We start from the raw sequence: 12,072 nt of genomic DNA, 5'->3' as shown, positions 1-12,072 counted from the left end.
TACAGCGATATCACACAATTCACCAATTAGAACACACCAAGAGCTAAATTCAGATGTTTTTGAACTGTGTGTGAAAATGAAATATTTGCGGCTGCCTATCTGAAATCACTGCTCCGATCAGCGCGTACAGTGTCACGAGTTCAAAACTAACGAATTTATTCTTGTTTAAGAGCTTTTTAAAATAAAATATTACCACAAATGCACACAATACACCAATTATAACACAATAAAAGCTAAATGCAGGTGTTTGTGACCCGTTTAAGTGTGAAAGACTATTTGAAAGAGCGACGGGCAGAATAACATGTCTCTCGAGCTGCAGGATTCTGCCTTTCGTCGTACGAACGAACACATCACGGACAAGATTATTTCAAAATACATAATAGCTTGGAGAATATAAACGAAAACAGCCACGTGAACATAAACTGTTGAGAAATAAATCTCAACAGTGGATCTACTGGATTTGAATATTAAGTGACCGCATTTAGTTGCTTGTGTCTTCAATTTTAATCTATATATAAAAAAAGGAAACTCATTTGTCTTGGCTGCTTTTTTTTATGTGTGTACTTATTTATTTATTTACTTTTTTATACATTTTGTATAACTTCATAGTTTATGTATTATAATTATAAAAACAAAAATAAATTTAGCCACTCACATAGAAATATCTTAGGCCTTATCCTTTTCTGACAATTTTAGGGATTTTTAAAAATCCTAAAAAACCTTATTTGTGCTGCAAATAATAATTTCAAACTCATTTGATACTAACCTCTGACACCCTGTGACATGACATGTATCTGAATTTTCATAATCTCATGGATGTAACAGTAAATCTGTTCAGCTCACAGATCAAGACTAAGCTGTAATGCAAGCAGAACTTTCACAAATGCCTATAAGTCATTAAAGGATTTTATAACACTGTAAAATAATGTCTAATTTGTTAACATTAGCAAATGCATTGATAACACTTCATAATAACTGCACTCATTAGTAAATTGTCAGTTCATGCTTTATAAAGCCTTGTCCCAATATTAATAGTCAGTAGTAAGCAGTTTATAAATACAGCTATAAATAGCTTGTTCTTGGTTTATAAGCACATTTATTAAAAAGGAGAGTAATGGGTCCGTTATCTTCCTATGAAAAATAAAAAAATTAAAATAAACAAACAACAACACAGATTAATACAGAACTCAGAAATTTTATTGTGGATTTATGATAAAATCAGCCTGTAAATGAATTCATACTCCTCCAAGAAGACACAAGTAGTTCACACCAAACTTTTTCAACATGATGCTAATATACTGAAGATGTTAAATTGCGAATGTCATCATTTGAAGGAAGCACAGAAAGTTTCATAGCTTTATCATTTTCAGGAGTCATCATAAAATTAAAACTATCATAACTTATAAATCAAGCTTGCAATTCTTAGTACCAATAATGGCCACCAGATGGAGCTATAGGATTACTTTTAAATTATTATTGTAGAAACGAGCATGATTTAAATCATTTGTAGAAATCTTTCAAAGAAAAATCATATGTATTTTATGTATTTTACTGATGAAATGACCCTCACTTAATTAGAATAACATGCTGAAGTATTGTGAAATACTCTATATTAAGAATAGTTCTTTATAGGCTTTATGGACAGATAAGTTTTGAGTGACTCTTGAAGGATCAGCACCACATCCTCTTTTACCACTGTTTAAAGAATTTATCTTACAGAACAGTTGCAAATGAATTTTGGATAGCTTGAATGGTTCTGTCGTGGTGATTTTTTGAAATAACAGTAAAAAAGGAACCAGTAAATGTCTTTAATTTTTTTAAAGTGCAGCTTCTAAACACTTCAAAAAAATGTACACATAGAAGACAGGTCATTCTGAGGAAATATGCATAGTTTCATGACTATACAACACTATATGGATAGAAAATTAAAAAACTATAATACATCTGATGTATTGTGTGTGTGTGTGTGTGTGTGTGTGTGTGTGTGTGTGTGTGTGTGTGTGTGTGTGTGTGTGTGTGTGCGTGCGCATATTTCGGATGGGTTAAATGCAGAGCACAAATTCTGAGTATGGGTCACCATACTTGGCTGAATGTCACTTCACTTTCACTAAACTGCTTACTACTCACTATTAATATTGGGACAAGGCTTTATAAAGCATGAACTGACTATTTACTAATGAGTGCAGTCACTATGAAGTGTTATCAATGCATTTGCTAATGTTAACAAATTAGACATTATTTTACAGTGTTATAAAATCCTTTAATGACTTATAAGCATTTGTGAAAGTTCTGCTTGCATTACAGCTTAGTCTTGATCTGAACAGATTTACTGTTACATCCATGAGATTATGAAAATTTAGATACATGTCATGTCACAGGGTGTCAGAGGTCAGTATGAAATGAGTTTGAAATTATTATTTGCAGCACAAATAAGGTTTTTTAGGATTTTTAAAAATCCCTAAACTGTCAGAAAAGGATAAGGCCTAAGATATTTCTATGTGAGTGGCTAAATTTATTTTTGTTTTTATAATTATAAAATTATTGCAATTGCTGCCAGTTGGTGGTGCTATAACTTTGACTCCTAATAGTCACATATATGCAATCGACATCATACAACGAATAATCTGATTAGGTTTGATTAAAATCAGGAAATGTATGTGGATGCTATTAGACAGGTCCTCATTTCTCGCCATAATTTCAACGCCTCGCCACGAGCAAACCGTTCGAGATATCAAAAATCCCCTGGCAATTTTTCATCCCCAATGTCTTGAGATCATGTTGACCGAGCTTGGTTGCAATCGGCTAAAAAACCTATGACAAGTATTTCAAATTCCAGAGCATGCGCTTTTTACATAACTCTAAATAGCTGACTTCCTGTTGGGCGGAGCCTTTGACATGCAATACAAAAGTTGTTCGGCACGATGAGATCTATATGTGTACTGAGTTTCATATGAATATGTGCAAGTATGTGTGAGCTATAAATCAACATTTCTGACTGTGATCCAGGGGGCGCCGTAGAGCCCCTGTGCCACGCCCGGGTCCCAGCCTCTGCAGGCACCTAAAGGCCACAGATTCCAAAGTGTGCGCAAATTTTCAAGAGTTTTTGAGTATGTTAAGGACCCCAAAAGCCCCCACAACTTTGACGAAAAATATGAATACTAAACCCTAAATAGCCAACTTCCTGTTGGGCGGAGCCTATGATATGCAATATGAAAGTTGTTTGGATTGATGAGATTTATATGTGTACCGAGTTTCATACGTCTACGAGCAAGTATGCATGATATATGGCCCTCCATATTCCAGGGGGCGCTGTAGAGCCCCTATGCCACGCCCGTGTATCAGTCTCTGCCCGGCCCTAATGGCCGCAGGTTCCAATGTGTGTGCCAATTTTCAAGACTTTTAAGCATGTTAAGGGCCCCAAAAGCCCCCGAGACGTTGGAAAATAATAATAATAATAAGAAGAAGAAGAATAAGAAGAAGAAATATAGCTGCAAGCAGCGATGGCGGGCTCAAGCCATCAGTGCGAACGCCACCCCGGTGGCATCAGGTAAACTGTGCCCAGCAGGCACATGCATTAACAATATCCCTCTGGCAGTGAGGTTTTAAAGGATACGGCAGTTAAAGGGTTAATCCGAATCATCTAGACTTTAAAATCACATTCACAGAACAATATATATAACTTTAGTAACACTTTACAATAAGATTTCATTTATAAACATTAACTATGTTAACATGAACAATATTTATATAGCATTCATTCATGTCAGTTAATATTCCAAACTTAAACATTAAAACATTGTTTTATTATGATTTTTTTTTCCAAGCACATTTTACCAATTCCAAACCATATCAATCTTAATAACTACCATTATTTTTTATTTAATCATTTATGAGTGATATACAATAGTCCAGGAAAGCTGGAAGAGAAAAACTCCTTATATTCATGTGTGCAGAATGTTTAGGCATATTTTCTTTTACAGATGAAATGCGCTAAAAAAGAATTTTAACTCAAACTGTAAATTATGAAATCCCCATGAGAAATATCAAACACAAATGCAATACAGAAATGGATAAATTAAGACTTGACCATTGTACAAAAAATGCTGACTGGGTCATGAGGTCAGAAAAGAAAAATAAAAAAAAACAGGTCGAGAAGAACTGACAAAAAGAATTGCAAAAGAATTAGGAATTAATGTGAAGATGAATTTTTAGTCAATTCTGCAAGACAAACTTTTCAGGAAAGGAGATGGAATAAAAATGAACTCCTAAATCTTAATCCCAGATTCTGGAAGATATATTCCTCAAACCATCGGACAAGAGGAGGTGGTGCTGCTCCTTCACGAGTCACTCTAATCTGTTCATAAAGCCTATATATAAAGTCTTAATATATAGTATTTCACAGTACTTCATGGTATTCTAACTAAATCATTTTTTATGGAATCTTATAATCACTTAAGATTCCAAAAAATGATTTAATTAGAATACCATGAAGTACTGTGAAATACTATATACAACCCGAATTCCGGAAAAGTTGGGACGTTTTTAAAATTTTAATAAAATGAAAACTAAAGGAATTTCAAATCACATGAGCCAATATTTTATTCACAATAGAACATAGATAGCGTAGCAAATGTTTAAACTGAGAAATTTTACACTTTTATCCACTTAATTAGCTCATTTAAAATTTAATGCCTGCTACAGGTCTCAAAAAAGTTGGCACGGGGGCAACAAATGGCTAAAAAAGCAAGCAGTTTTGAAAAGATTCAGCTTGGAGAACATCTAGTGATTAATTAAGTTAATTGATATCAGGTCTGTAACATGATTAGCTATAAAAGCTTTGTCTTAGAGAAGCAGAGTCTCTCAGAAGTAAAGATGGGCAGAGGTTCTCCAATCTGTGAAAGACTGCGTAAAAAAAATGTGGAAAACTTTAAAAACAATGTTCCTCAACGTCAAATTGCAAAGGCTTTGCAAATCTCATCATCTACAGTGCATAACATCATCAAAAGATTCAGAGAAACTGGAGAAATCTCTGTGCGTAAGGGACAAGGCCGGAGACCTTTATTGGATGCCCGTGGTCTTCGGGCTCTCAGACGACACTGCATCACTCATCGGCATGATTGTGTCAATGACATTACTAAATGGGCCCAGGAATACTTTCAGAAACCACTGTCGGTAAACACAATCCGCCGTGCAATCAGCAGATGCCAACTAAAGCTCTATCATGCAAAAAGGAAGCCATATGTGAACATGGTCCAGAAGCGCCGTCGTGTCCTGTGGGCCAAGGCTCATTTAAAATGGACTATTTCAAAGTGGAATAGTGTTTTATGGTCAGACGAGTCCAAATTTGACATTCTTGTTGGAAATCACGGACGCTGTGTCCTCCAGGCTAAAGAGGAGGGAGACCTTCCAGCATGTTATCAGCGTTCAGTTCAAAAGCCAGCATCTCTGATGGTATGGGGGTGCATAAGTGCATACGGTATGGGCAGCTTGCATGTTTTGGAAGGCTCTGTGAATGCTGAAAGGTATATAAAGGTTTTAGAGCAACATATGCTTCCCTCCAAACAACGTCTATTTCAGGGAAGGCCTTGTTTATTTCAGCAGGACAATGCAAAACCACATACTGCAGCTATAACAACAGCATGGCTTCGTCGTAGAAGAGTCCGGGTGCTAACCTGGCCTGCCTGCAGTCCAGATCTTTCACCTATAGAGAACATTTGGCGCATCATTAAACGAAAAATATGTCAAAGACGACCACGAACTCTTCAGCAGCTGGAAATCTATATAAGGCAAGAATGGGACCAAATTCCAACAGCAAAACTCCAGCAACTCATAGCCTCAATGCCCAGATGTCTTCAAACTGTTTTGAAAAGAAAAGGAGATGCTACACCATGGTAAACATGCCCCGCCCCAACTATTTTGAGACCTGTAGCAGAAATCAAAATTGAAATGAGCTCATTTTGTGCATAAAATTGTAAACTTTCTCAGTTTAAACATTTGCTATGTTATCTATGTTCTATTGTGAATAAAATATTGGCTCATGTGATTTGAAAGTCTTTTAGTTTTCATTTTATTAAAATGTAAAAAACGTCCCAACTTTTCCGGAATTCGGGTTGTATTAAGACTTTATATATAGGCTTTATGAACAGATTAGAGTGACTCGTGAAGGAGCAGCACCACCTCCTCTTGTCCGATGGTTTGAGGAATATATCTTCCAGAATCTGGGATTAAGATTTAGGAGTTCATTTTTATTCCATCTCCTTTCCTGAAAAGTTTGTCTTGCAGAATTGACAAAAAATGAATCTTCACATTAATTCCTAATTCTTATGCAATTCTTTTTGTCAGTTCTTCTCGACCTGTTTTTTTTTTTTTTTTTTTCTTTTCTGACCTCATGACCCAGTCAGCATTTTTTGTACAATGGTCAAGTCTTAACTTATCCATTTCTGTATTGCATTTGTGTTTGATATTTCTCATGGGGATTTCATAATTTTCGACTTTACAATTTGAGTTAAAACTCTTTTTTAGCGCATTTCATCTGTAAAAGAAAATATGCCTAGAAATTCTGCACACATGAATATAAGGAGTTTTTCTCTTCCAGCTTTCCTGGACTATTGAATATCACTCATAAATGATTAAATAAAAAATAATGGGTAGATATTAAGATTGATATGGCTTGGAATTGGTAAAATGTGCTTGGAAAAAAAATCATAATAAAACAATGTTTTAATGTTTAAGTTTGGAATATTAACTGACATGACTGAATTCTATATAAATATTGTTCATGTTAACATAGTTAATGTTTATAAATGAAATCTTATTGTAAAGTGTTACTAAAGTTATACATATTGTTCTGTGAATGTGATTTTAAAGTCTAGATGATTCGGATTAACCCTTTAACTGCCGTATCCTTTAAAACCTCACTGCCAGAGGGTTATTGTAAATCCATGTGCCCGCTGGGCACAGTTTACCTGATACCACCGGGGTGGCGTTCGCACTGATGGCTTGAGCCCGCCATCGCTGCTTGCAGCTATATTTATTATTATTTTTATATTTTATTAAACCTTCCGGGGGTTTTTGGGGGCCTTAACATGCTCAAAAACTCTTGAAAATTGGCACACACATTGGAACCTGCGGCCATCAGGACGTCGCAGAGACTGGGACCCGGGTGTGTCACAGGGGCTCTACAGCGCCCCCTGGAACACAGTCAGAAATCTTGAACCATAGCTCACACACACTTGCATGTATTTATATGAAACTCAGTACACTTATAGATCTCATTGAGCTGAACAACTTTCGCGCTCTATGTCATAGGCTCCGCCCAACAGGAAGTCAGCTATTCAGGGCTGTTTAAAAAAAGCATGCTCTGGAATTTTATATACTTGTCATAGGTTTTTTACTTGATTGCCACCAAACTCGGTCAACATGATCTCAAGACATTGGGGATGAAAAATTGCGAGGGGATTTTTGATATCTCGAACGGTTTGCCCGTGGCGCGGCGTTGAAATTTGGGCAATAAATGAGAAACAGGAAATGCCTAATAACATCCACATACGTTGCCTGAGTTTGATCAAACTTCATCGATTTGTTCGATGTATGATACCGATTGTATATATGTGACTATTAAGAGTCAACATTATAGCGCCACCAACTGGCAGCAGGAATTGAGTCATTTTCAATATGCTTTGAATTCAGTACCTTATTTTTACTCGATTTGCTTCAAACTTCATCAGAATAATGACAAAACATGGCCGATGTAAATCTGTTGTGGGGATATTGATATCTTATATATTGTTGCCATGGCAACGTGTCAAACTTGAAAATTCTGTTATGGTGATTTTGAAGCAGATAACAACCTCAGATTTACATGAAACTCAAAACACATATCAGTATTATTGATAGCTAGACATTGGAAAAAGCTTTTAAAAGGGCGTGGAAAAGGCACTCTATAGCGCCACCTTTTGTCAAAAGTGGGGGATTAGTTTTAGCTACAGACACCAAACTTGGTACGTATATTGTTCTTATCAAGACGGACAACTTTCTAATTCACAGTCATCAGCTACGACCAACAGGAAATCGGCTATTTTGATTTGAATATGGTTTTTTTTAATTTAGCTGTGATTTAATGCATACTCCTCAGAGGAAAAGTTCACTATACTCACCAAACTTTGTCTACATGTTGCAAAAACATTGAGGAACTTAAATTGCGAACGGATTTTGGTTAGCTTGAACGGTTTTGTTGTGGTGATTTTTTGAAATGACAGTAAAAAGGGAATCATTAATTATCTTGTATTTTTAAATTGCAGCTTCCAAACACTTAAAAGCATTTTTTCATACATATGTCAAATCATTCTGAGGACATATGCATAGTTTCATGACTTTACAACACTGTATGATTAAAAGAAAATTAAAAAAACTGTCAGACATCTCAACTCACTCTGTCCCTCTGTTTGAGGAATGTATGTGTGCTGACTGAGTGTGTGTGTGTGTGTGTGTGTGTGTGTGTGTGTGTGTGTGTGTGAGTGGGGGATGGGCATGAGCTGAGTGGCAGACAGACAGAGAGAGAGAAAGAGAGAGAGAGAGAGAGAGAGAGAGAGAGAGAGAGAGAGAGAGAGAGAGAGAGAGACTTAAACATCTCTTTAATCACCAGGGAAAAAAAACTGTATTTTAAATTGTTATTTTTGTTGTTGTTGTTGCTAATTGAGCTGTTTTCATTACAGCTTAAGAAATCTCTTAGGCCTTATCCTTTTCTGACAGTTTCAGGAATTAAAAAAAAAATCTATAAAAAAAATATTTGTGCTGCAAATAATACTTTCAAACTCATTTGATACTGACCTCTGAAAAAAATAAATAAACAAACACAGAACTCAGAAATATTTATTTCAAGATGCAATAAAAGAACACTGTACACTTGAATTCATATATATATATATATATATATATATATATATATATATATATATATATAATAGCATAAGTTTATATTTAATTTTTTTTATCAAGTGTACAGCTGTACAGTTTCATTTTTTGCATCTTGAAAAAATATTTCTGTGTTCTTTATCCCTCTGTGTTGTGTTTAACTTTTCAGTTTGGAAGATCAATGATTCTTTAAATCTCCTTTGTGAATGCTTTAAATGTATAAATAGTCCTCAATTTAGATGAGCTCACAAAAATAGATAGCTGGCAATTACTAAATATTATATAAAAACCTGACTTTATCATGAATTACAGCTGGAATATATGTCAATAAAGCAGTTATTAGCAAACTGACCAACTATTATCATGTGTCTAAATAATAAGATTTATATATTTACACTAAAATAGTTCATTAATCATTTAATTTCACTTGCTTAATGATCTCATAAACCACTGACCAACTCCTTAATAACTGGTTTGTAAATAATGCAATAATTTATAAATGATAAATTGATCCTTAAAGTATGAGAAAAATACAATGATTGAACTTATAATTCTAATTTACAGTCATCAGCTACAACCAACAGGAAGTTGGCTATTTTGACTTGAATATGGATTTTTGGGAAAATTCAGCTGTGAATTAATGCATACTGCTCAGAGGAGAAGTACACTTAACACACCAAACTTTGTCTACATGTTGAAAAAACATTGAGGAACTTAAATTTTGAATGGAGTTTTGGATAGCTTGAATGGTTTTGCCGTGGTGATTTTTTTGAAATGACCGTAAAAAGGGAATCATTAATTGTATTGTATTTTTAAATTGCAGCTTCCAAACACGTCAAAGAAATTTTTTCATACAGATGAAAAAGTCATTCTGAGTAAATATGCATAGTTTCACGACTTTACAACACTGTATGGATAACAGAAAATTAAAAAACTGTCAGACATCTCATCTCACTCTGTCCCTCTGTTTGAGTGTGTGTGCTTAGACTTCCATTGTCTGAGAGAAATAGCGCCCCTACAGGTGCAATTCCCTGACTTTTAGTTTCTCTTTTAAATCGGTTAAAATACAAATAAATACTTAGATTTAATTCACACTGACAAGCTAAACCAACATATCTGATTATTACCAGCTCAGGGCTCATTAATAATTGATGTGTGGTCAGTGATACGTGAGAAATACGAGAGATGAATCACCGCTCTGAGCAGGAGCGTGTGGAATGACGAGCTCAAAAAAAACAAGTTTATTCTTGTTTTATAGCTATTAAAAATAAAATTTTACAGCGATATCACACAATTCACCAATTAGAACACACCAAGAGCTAAATTCAGATGTTTTTGAACTGTGTGTGAAAATGAAATATTTGCGGCTGCCTATCTGAAATCACTGCTCCGATCAGCGCGTACAGTGTCACGAGTTCAAAACTAACGAATTTATTCTTGTTTAAGAGCTTTTTAAAATAAAATATTACCACAAATGCACACAATACACCCATTATAACACAACAAGAGCTAAATGCAGGTGTTTGTGACCCGTTTAAGTGTGAAAGACTTGAAACCGCGACGGGCAGAATAACATGTCTCTCGAGCTGCAGGATTCTGCCTTTCGTCGTACGAACGAACACATCACGGACAAGATTATTTCAAAATACATAATAGCTTGGAGAATATAAACGAAAACAGCCACGTGAACATAAACTGTTGAGAAATAAATCTGAAGTGGATCTACCAGCTGCTTCTGTCTTCAATTTTAATCTATATATATATATATATATATATATATATATATATATATATATATATATATATATATATATAAATATATATATATATAAAAGGAAACTCATTCGTCTTGGCTGCTTTTTTATGTGTGTACGTATTTATTTATTTATTTACTTTTTTATAAATTTTGTATAATTTCATAGTTTATGTTTAATAATTATAAAAACAAAAATAAATTTAGTCACTCAGATAGATATCTTAGGCATTATCCTTTTCAGACAGTTTTAAAGATTTTAAAAAATCCTAAAAAAAACCTTATTTGTACTGCAAATAATAATTTCAAACTCATTTGATACTGACCTATGACATCCTGTGACATGATATTTATTTGAATTTACATAATCTCATGGATGTAACAGTAAATCTGTTCATCTCACAGATGAAGACTAAGCTGTAATGCAAGCAGAACTTTCACAAATGCTTATAGGTCAATAAAATCATTACAAAACACTTATAAATCATTTAAGGATTTGATAACGCTGTAAAATAATGTCTAATTTGCTAACATTAGTAAATGCATTGGTAACACTTTATAATAACTGCACTCATTAGTAAATAGTCAGTTCATGCTTTATAAAGTCTTGTCCCAACATTAATAGTCATTAGTAGGCAGCTTATAAATACAGCTATAAAAAACTTTTTCTTGGTTTATAAGGACATATATTAAAAAGGAGAGTAAAGGGTCAGTTATCTTCCTGAAAAATAAAAATAAACAAACACAACACAGATTGATAAAGAAATATTTATTTCAATATACAATAAAAGGAAACCGTACACTTGAATTATATATATGTGTGTGTTGGTATTTGGGAAGCACAGTTTTTGAGTGCACTGCAGACTTGCTCTCAAGGTGGATTCTGGTTGTATGCAGTCAATAAGGTATGGCTTTGTCTGTACATGTGAACAAGGAGAGGACACAAGAAGTTTGAGATCATTTTTAATGGAGTTCAAGTAATAAAGAAAGACATTTGTTATGCGCATCTACATCCGTCTGCATGGACTTTGTTTGTACGTGTTTTAAACTTGCTTACCCCTATTATCAACGGCATTGGAAAGCCAGTACACACACACACACACACACACATGTATATGTGTGTATATATATATATATATATATATATATATATATATATATATATATATAAAATTTCAAGTGTACAACTGTACAGTTTCATTTTATCCATCTTGAAAAAATATTTCTGTGTTCTGTATCCCTCTGTGTTGTGTCTGACTTTTTAATTTGGTAGATGAATGTTCCTTTAAATCTCCTTTGTGAATGCTTTAAATGTATAAATAGTCTTCACTTTAAATGAGCTCACAAAGGACTGTTACCATTAGGACTGCCTATGCATAGGGCCCGGGATCTTGTGCAGCGCCCCT

At 34.3% G+C, this 12,072-nt stretch overlaps 1 long non-coding RNA gene across 1 annotated transcript; it reads right to left on the bottom strand.

The window, feature by feature from the left end:
* Positions 1 to 224: 224 nt before the first annotated feature.
* Positions 225 to 11,056, bottom strand: LOC132091967 (uncharacterized). Its single transcript, XR_009422180.1, has 3 exons — positions 10,947 to 11,056; positions 456 to 711; positions 225 to 422 (listed from the first exon to the last, which is right to left on the bottom strand). It is a non-coding gene; the product is annotated as an uncharacterized LOC132091967 (long non-coding RNA).
* Positions 11,057 to 12,072: the final 1,016 nt, after the last annotated feature.

This window comes from Carassius carassius, chromosome 18 (assembly GCF_963082965.1).
Source record: "Carassius carassius chromosome 18, fCarCar2.1, whole genome shotgun sequence".
NCBI classification, from domain to species: domain Eukaryota; kingdom Metazoa; phylum Chordata; class Actinopteri; order Cypriniformes; family Cyprinidae; genus Carassius; species Carassius carassius.
The sequence above is the reverse complement of the archived record's forward strand: the minus strand, read 5'-3'. Positions and strand labels throughout refer to the sequence as shown.